Source organism: Bubalus bubalis, chromosome 6, assembly GCF_019923935.1.
Source record: "Bubalus bubalis isolate 160015118507 breed Murrah chromosome 6, NDDB_SH_1, whole genome shotgun sequence".
NCBI classification, from domain to species: domain Eukaryota; kingdom Metazoa; phylum Chordata; class Mammalia; order Artiodactyla; family Bovidae; genus Bubalus; species Bubalus bubalis.
Window position 1 is genome coordinate 61,057,944 of NC_059162.1, and position 9,033 is coordinate 61,066,976.

General features: G+C 38.9%; 1 non-coding gene across 1 annotated transcript; it reads right to left on the reverse strand.

Moving 5' to 3' along the window:
* Window positions 1-5,987: 5,987 nt before the first annotated feature.
* TRNAS-GGA lies at window positions 5,988-6,059 on the reverse strand. The gene has a single exon. It is a non-coding gene; the product is annotated as a tRNA-Ser (tRNA).
* Window positions 6,060-9,033: the final 2,974 nt, after the last annotated feature.

The following is a 9,033-nucleotide window of genomic DNA, read 5'->3' on the forward strand; positions in this document are numbered from 1 at the left end:
TGCTCAGTCGTGTCTGATGCTTTGCAACCCCATGGACTGTAGCTCACTAGGCTCCTCTGTCCATGGAATTCTCCAGGCAATAATATTGGAGTGGGTAGCTCTTCCCTTCTCTGGGAGATCTTCCTGACCCAGGGATCAAATCCAGGTTTCCTGTATTGCACACAGATATTTATCATTAGGGGAACCCAACATTGTTGGATTACAAATCATCTGGACTTACAGACACACTCTCAGAATGGAACTCATTCATATGGGGAGGACCTCCTGTATTGTTGTCTAAGTCCCACAGTTAATGGCAGCTTTTAATAGTGGTAAGCTAAAACAGCGGACTTCCCTGGTGGCTCAGATGGTAAAGGGTCTGTCTACCATGCAGGACACCCGGGTTCAAGCCCTGGGTTGGGAAGATCCCCTGGAGAAGGAAATGGCAATCCACTCCAGTACTATTGCCTGGAAAATCCCATGGACAGAGGAGCCTGGTAGGCTACAGTCTATGGGGTCGCAAAGAGTCGGACACAACTGAGCGACTTCACTTTCAAACTTTCTTTCAGAACAGCAGTCTACAGCTCATACTCCACACATGTATACCTGTGGTGGATTCATTTTGATATTTGGCAAAACTAATACAGTTATGTAAAGTTTTAAAATAAAATAAAATTTAAAAAAAAAAAAAAGAAAAAAAAAAAAAAAAAAAGAAGATTTGGATTACTCCATAAGGTAAATTTCCGGGTCCTTCTGAGATGATAGATGAGAGTGAGAATTCCACCATTTAGGATGGATAGTGGAAGAGGAAGAGGATGATTGTCAGTGGTAGTCTTGAGACTACCTACACAATGAGTCCAAGTTCATCTCACAAGTTCAGTTTTGTGTTTTTTTGTTTTTTTTTTTTTCTCCCGAGGAATAAAGGCCTACAGATCTATGGATGACCTGCTCTCCATCTTGTAGATCTGTGAGACACATAGGAAGGACCATGATGACAATGAAAAGTCAGATTTCCTGCTACAAGAAGTTTAATTGATTCATTGCCTTAGCTGCTGCTCTTATGGATCCACCATTAATGCAATCCATAGCCTGCTTCCACATAGTGAGTGAGTGAGTACAGCAGGAGTTTCAATAAAAACCTAACCTATGAGATGTACAACTTCCTTAAGTTGTATCTTTTGCTCAAGAACATTCAGTGGCATTATCAAAGCTTTCTCAAAATAATTTAAAATTCAGAGTCCAAAACCCACAATTACTTTTGCATCAATTAGTAATAGCAATAGTATCACTATTAAATTGATAGTAAATTAATAGTATCAAATTAGTATCTCTCAAATACTATTTGTTGTTCAGTCACTCAGTCATGTCCAACTCCTTGCGACCCCATGGAGAGCAGCACACCAGGCTTCCCTGTCCTTCACTATCTCTTGGAGTTTGCTCTAATTCACATCTGTTGAGTCGATGATGACATACAACCATATCATTCTCTGTCGTCCCCTTCTCCTCCTGCCTTCAATCTTTCTAACCATCAGGGTCTTTTCCAATGAGTCAACTCTCCTCATCAGGTGGCAACCATTGTCCTTCCAGTGAATATTCAGGGTTGATTTCCTTTAGGATGGACTGGTTGGATCTCCTTGCAGTCCAAGGGACTCTCAAGAGTCTTCTCCAACACCACAGTTCAAAAGCATCAGTTCTTCAGCGCTCAGCTTTCTTCACAGTCCACCTCTCACATTCATACATGACTACTGGAAAAACCATAGCCTTGACTAGATGGACCTTTGTTAATAAAGTAATGTCTCTGCTTTTTAATACGCTGCTAGATTGGTCATAACTTTCCTTCCAAGGAGTATGTGTCTTTTAATTTCATGGCTGCAATCACCATCTGCAGTGATTTTGGAGCCCCCAAAAATAAAGTCAGTCACTGTTTCCCCATATATTTGCCATGAAGTGATGGGACTAGATGCCATGATCTTAGTTTTTTTTTTTTGTTTTTTTTTTAATGTTTAATTTTAAGCCAGCTTTTTCACTCTCCTCTTTCACCTTTATCAAGAGGCTCTTGAGTTCCTCTTTGCTTTCTGCCATTAGGATGGTATCATCTGTATGTCTGAGATTATTGATATTTCTCCAAGCAATCTTGATCCCAGCTTGTGAGTCATCCAGCCCAGCATTTCACATGATGTACTCTGTTTATAAGTTAAATAAGCAGGGTGACAATATACAGTCTTGACATACTCCTTTCCCAATTTGGAACTAGTCCACTGTTCTGTGTCCAATTATAATGTTGTTTCTTGACCTGCATACAATTTTCTCAGGAGGCAGGTAAGGTGGTATGGTATTCCAGTCTCTTGAAGAATTTTCCACAGTTTGTTATGATCCACACAGTCAAAGACTTTAGCATAGTCAATGAAGCAGATGTAGATGTTTTTCTCGAATTCTTTTGTTTTTTTCTGTGATCCAACAGATGTTGTCAATTTCATCTCTGTTTCTTCTTCCTTTTCTAAATCCATCTTGTACATCTGGAAGTTCTCAGTTCACATACTATTGAAGCCTAGCTTGAAGGATTTTGAGCATTATATTGTTAGCATGTGAAATGAGCACAGTTGTGAAGTAGTTTGAACATTCTTTGACATTGACTTTCTTTGGGATTGGAATGAAAACTAATCTTTTCCAGACCTGTGGCCACTGATGAGTTTTCCAAATTTGCTGGCATATTGAGTGCAACACTTTAACAGCATCATCTTTTAGAGTTTTAAATAGTTCAGCTGGCATTTCATCACCTCCACTAGCTTTGTTTGTAGTAACACTTCCTAGGATCACTTGACTTAACACTCCAGGATGTCTGGCTCTAGGTGAGTGACCACACCATTTTGGCTATCTGGGTCACTAAAACCTTTTTTTTTTTTTTTTGTACATTTCTTCTATATATTTTTGCTACCACTTCTTAATATCTTTTGTTTCTGTTAGGTCCATACTGTTTTGGTCCTTCATTGTGTCTATCTTTGCAAGTAATGTTCCCTTGGTATCTCTAATTTTCTTGAAGAGATCCCTGGTCTTTCCTGTTATATTGGTTTCCTCTGTTTCTTTGCACTGTTCACTTAAGAAGCCTTTCTTATCTCTCCTTGCTATACTTTGGAACTCTACATTCAGTTGAGTATATCTTTCCCTTTCTCCCTTGCCTTTCACTGCTCTTCTTTTCTCAGTTATTTGTAAGGCCTTCTCAGACAACCATTTTGCCTTGTTGCATTTCTTTCTGGGGGGATGGTGGGGATAGTTTTGGTCATCACTTCCTGTACAATGTTACAAACGTCTGTCCATAGTTCTTTGGGCATTCTGTCTATCAGATCTAATCCCTTGAATCTATTTATCACTTTCACTTTATAATCATGAGAGATTTGATTTAGGTCATACCTGAATAGCCTAGTCGTTTTCCCTAATTTCTTCAAATTAAGCCTGAATTTTGCAATAAGGGGCTCCTTATTTGAGCCACAGTTGGATCCCTGTATTGTTTGTGCTGACTCTATAGAGCTTCTCCATTTGGGGGGGCAGATAATATATTCAATCTGATTTCTGTATTGACCATCTGGTGATGTCCAATTGTCTTTTGTGTTGTAGGAAAAGGATGTTTGCTATGACAGCACTGTTCTCTTGGCAAAAGTCTATTAGCCTTTGCCCTGCTTCATTTTGTACTCCAAGGCCAAACTTGACTGTTCCTCCAGGTATTTCTTGACTTCCTCCCTTTGCATTCCAGTCCCCTATGATGAAAGCGACATCTTTTTTTTTTTTGGTGTTAGTTCTAGAAGGTTTTGTAGGTCTTCATTGACCCATTCAATTTTAGCATTAGTGATTGGGGCATAGACTTGGATTACTGTAATGTTGAATGATTTGCCTTGGAAATGAACCAAGATCACTCTGCCATTTTTGAGATACCCAAGTACCCAAGTACTGCATTTTGGAGAATGACTATGAGGGCTACTCCATTTCTTCTAAGGTATTCTTGCCCACAGTATTAGATGTAATGGTCATCTGAATCAAATTCACCCATTCTGGTCCATTTTACTTCACTGATTCCTAAAATGTCAATGTTCATTCTTGCCATCTCTTGTTTGGCCACATCCAGTTTACCTTGTGAAGAAGGAATGGCAAGCTACTGCAGTATTCTTGCCTGGAAAATTCCGTAGACAGAGGAGCCTGGCTGCCTACAGTCCATGGGTTGCAAAGAGCCGAACACAACTTATCAACTGAACAACAACAATTTATGATTCATGGACTTAACATTCCAGGTTCCTATGCAATACTATTCTTTGCAGCATCAGACTTTACTTTTAGCATCAGACACATCCACAGCTGGCATCATTTCTACTTTGATTCACCTCTTCATTCTTTCTAGAGCTATTTCTCCACACTTCCCCAGTAGCATATTGGACACCTATCAACCTGGGAGGTCTCATCTTTCAGTGCCATATCTTATTGCCTATTCAAAGATCAATAAACATAAAAATAGGTTTAATGTCTATAATCACATATATGTATATTACAGCAAAAAGTAGGTTCTTTTTTCACTTGTAAAAATTAAAATGATAAAATTGATTGAGAGTAGGAGAACTCTTATGAATGACATGAGAAGAATTAAAACAGTTTTTCTGAAATCAATTTAACAATATATATACAGTCTTGAAAGTGTTCTGCCCTTTGAACTAGTAATTCCACTTCTAGAAATCTGTTTTCAGAGAATAATAAGCAATGGAGTCAGAGATTTATGTACTTGAACACAGTTGCATTTGTAATGATGAAAATTTTAAATAATCTAAGTGTTCAACATTAGGAGACTATTTTAAGAAAGTATGGGACACATATTATACAGCTACTAAATTTTTTGTTTATAAGGATTATTTGACATGAAAAATTACAAGATATACTTTTCAGTTAAAAATCTCAAATAAAGAGATATAAAAGCTATTATAAATACCAGATGTTTTCATATACATAAAAAGAATAAAAATATTCTAGCTATTACATTCTGTTGTGTACGATATATTTTAAATTTTATCTGCATTATTTTTCTCATTTTTCTACAATTGATTTTTAAATGTATGTGTATATAAATATATATATACATATATTCATTAATTAATGGAAAATCAGGAAGTGAACAGAAGTACAATATAAAACTTATTTGTTTTATTTCCTGGGGCTCATGATTTTTGTGTTAAAATTGTTAGGAGATAGTAATTTCTCTACCAAAGTAACTGGTGATCTAAAGAAAAGAAATGGCCGTTTAGTCAAGCACAAACTTCAGAAGTGTATACTTCAGTACTTGATTTTTCTTCCCTGTGATCCCATTATCTACCAGGCTCTGCTTTCACTTATTTCCCTATCTAAACTGGTCCCTATGATCGCTAAGTTCAAATTTCTTACTAACATCTTCAATTTACTCTCCATCTTTCTACCATAACCATCAAGGCACTCTCCAAACATTAGTATATAAAACTATTTCATCTACCTCTTTCTTTTTCTTGGGACACTAAAAATATCCAAAAAAATGTATAAAAAATGGTTAAGTACTTTTCAAATTTCCATTTAACCCAGCTTCTCAAGTGAAAGGAGATCCCTCTTTCTTTCCTGGACATTCTCTCTTTTTCTCTCCTATAGCCAAGTCTGTCCTGTCTCAAATCTTCTCTCCTTCCTTTCCAGCTACAAGGAGCTGGATCATAGATCATATCTGATGAGGTCTCAGCCATGAAGCCTATAGAACCAACGTGACAGGCAAGGGTTCAGGGACGGTAAGGCTGAGCACATGACCAGGTAACAGGGCTGCAAATTGCTCCTCCTCAAGGAGAAAACTGGAAGTTGCATTACCAGAGTACAAACAGAGGCAGGAGGCTAATATTCCATCAAAAGGCAGTATACCAACACAAACTAACTCAGGAGGAAGATGATTGAGGTTTAAATCAGGGCTCTGCCACTTGATAGCCCTGTGACTTTGTCACAATTTCCTTCTCCAGGGGATCTTCCCGACCCAGGGATCGAACCCGGGTCTCCTGCATTCCAGGCAGACACTTTAACCTCTGAGCCACCAGGGAAGCCCTACTTAATCCTAGGGCCTCAGTTTTCTCCTGTGTAAAATGGGGCTCATGTGATTTACATCAGTATTAGCACAGGAAGTCTGTGTGCAGATCAAAAGTATAATCAAATAATTCTAACAAGTAATTTGTTAGAATGCCTCATACAGTAAATAAGCAATAAAATTAGTAGCTATCATTGATTCTGGTGATTTGGTGGTTTGGTGATCCGGTGGTTTCTATAACCAGATTTGTATGGTCAGACACAAAGTAATTATTTAGTCCTGTGCTTTCCCTCTGATGTGAAGCCAGAATTCAATGAAACAGCCAGAGTACTTCATAGGTAAATACAGCTCCAGGAGTCTTAATGAACCACTAGCTTGACTGAAATAACTCTGGGTGAGCCTGCCAATTTGGGAGAGCTTGTGAGAGTTCATAATTAGGCAGCCAGCATGGAGTGGACAATCTTAGAAAGCTTCCCTGAAGAAGAAACATTTATGGTTTGAATGGAAGCAGGTAGATGAAAATGGAGAATGGAAGAGAAAAGGGTAGTTGCAAAGACACTGTGTGGAAAGGAGTCTATCACAGAGAAATCAAATCCAGTGGGGTCAGTGTATGGTGAGCATGGGAATAAGTGGCTCAGGATGAGACTGAAGTGAATGATGAAAACCAAATCATTCAGACCCGATAAGTCATGCTGAGGGAGTCAAGGCAAAATCTGAGGAGTAATGAAGGGAAGGGGAAACATGTGTCTTCTGAGATGACTTCTGCATTCCCATTTACTTCAAATTCCTGTTGATTCTTACAGATAATCATTCCCTGGGTCCAAATCAACACTGATCAGTATTGAAAAATGAAAGTCACACACACACACACACACACACATGCCACATATGCAAAACAAAAAAAAAATACAGTTCCCAGAGGAAATTTAAAACAGGCAAGTTAGAGATGAATGACTTCCTTGTCACCCTTTGTTGACAGGTATCCCCCTATATTCCTCAGTGGCACAGATGTGAAGACATAGAAGTTCTTGATTATAATATCTGGACAGCTGAGGAATGTGACTGAGGCTCAGAGGAGCTGCCAGTTTAATAGCATGTAAAGATGTAAGAAAGGCTTCCTCAGTGGCTCAGTGGTAAAGAATCCACCTACAAAGCAGGAGCCACAGGAGACGTGGGTTTGATCCCTGGGTTGGGAAGATCCCCTGGAGGAGGGCATAGCAACCCGTTCCAGCATTCTTGTCTGGAGAATCCTATAGACACAGGAGAATGGTGGGCTACAGTCCAGGGGGTCTTAAAGAGTCAGACATGACTGAAGTGACTGAGCAAGCACGCATGCATGCAAAGAAGTAAGAGGTCAGGAAATGTGGATTTGCAGACGTGCATATTATAGTAGTTGTGTTAGTTGCTCAGTCCTGTCTGACTCTTTGTGACCCCATGGACTGTAGCCTGCCAGGCTCCTCTGTCCATGGATTCTCCAGGCAAGAATACTGGAGTGGGTAGCCATTTCCTTTCCCAGGGAATTTTCCTGACCCAGGGTTCAAAGCCAGGTCTCCAGCATTGTGGCTCTAGAAATCTACATGAGAGAATTAAGTAAATTTACTTCTCCAGTTTCTTAATCAGACAAAACAAGATAAAACCCAGCCACAGTTACCATATGACACTTTCACAGGAATCATGCACACCCTGAGAGACCTGAGAAATGGCCTATTGATTAAGAAGAGCCTTCCCTGTTGGATTGGAGACCTACAAGAAGACTCAGTAGAATCTGAAATGCTTAGGCACATCTCGCACATCAAACCCTTGGAACCACTTCCTATCAAACTATACCCCATACTTAGCTTGATAACCAAGATTAAGCTGAAGTTACATATGTAGTAGGATATTAATCTGATTTAGGTTTAAGATTGTGACAAAAGCAAAGTGACTAACAGGGGTGGTACTATAAGGAACAAGGATAACTCAAAAAATTGCTGTTGCATGAGTCACAGTAATTTATTTAATAAATATTTATTGAGTACTTTCTATGGGTCAGACTCTGTTCTAAAGCATTGGGTAAAAGAGCAGTGAAGAAAACAAAACTCTTTATTAACATATATTCTAGTTAGAAATGGTAATGCTGCTTCCTGGTGAGGCTTTGGTGTTTGACTAAGGCTGTTACATAAGCAGCCCAATAAGTTTCTGTTTAATAATCTGTGCGGTCAGAGGAACCTGAAGGCCTTAGTTTCAGTCTATGTGGTTTGCATGCCATCACAGACATACAGTGAGATGAACTGTGCTCTAATAAATACATTAGACTGGCCTGATCAATCAATAGACAATTCAGTCTACTTTGTTAATCTCCCTCTCTAGAATAAACCTCACAGTGTGACTATATTTGTGGAAAGTTCTCCATATTTCTAGAGCTTATCATACATGTGCTATGCTTAGTCGCTCAGCTGTGTCTGACTCTCTGGAACCCATGTACTGTAGCCGGACAGGCTTCCCTGTCAATGGGGATTCTCCAGGCAAGAATACTGGAGTGGGTTGCCATGCCTTCCTTCAGGGGATCTTCCCAAACCAAGGATCGAACCCAGGTATCTCACACTGCAGGGCTGTCTGAGCCACCAGGGTTCTTATTGAAAACAGCAAGCTGTGAGAATACAACAATAACTGAGTTTTGGTTTACATTTGCTTTAAAATAAGTATAATGAAGCCTCCAAATTTCTTCAATTATTTTTCTAACTATTGAATATATAATTGGTGTAGATAGGCTTGGTGGAGACTCAAAGAATTACCATATATCCTAGAGATTATTTCTTATTCCATTTAGAAAAAGTGAGTGAATATTATTGGAGCTTTCTTGCCTACTAATATTTTTTAAACACAAGGATTATGGTAATATCTTGGAGTGAGTTTCTGTGTTCATTAAGGGTTTGTTAGAGATCAGAGTGTTTTTGGTAAATTACACAGTTTGACAAGTTGAAAAGATAGATGAGACATAGATAATGACT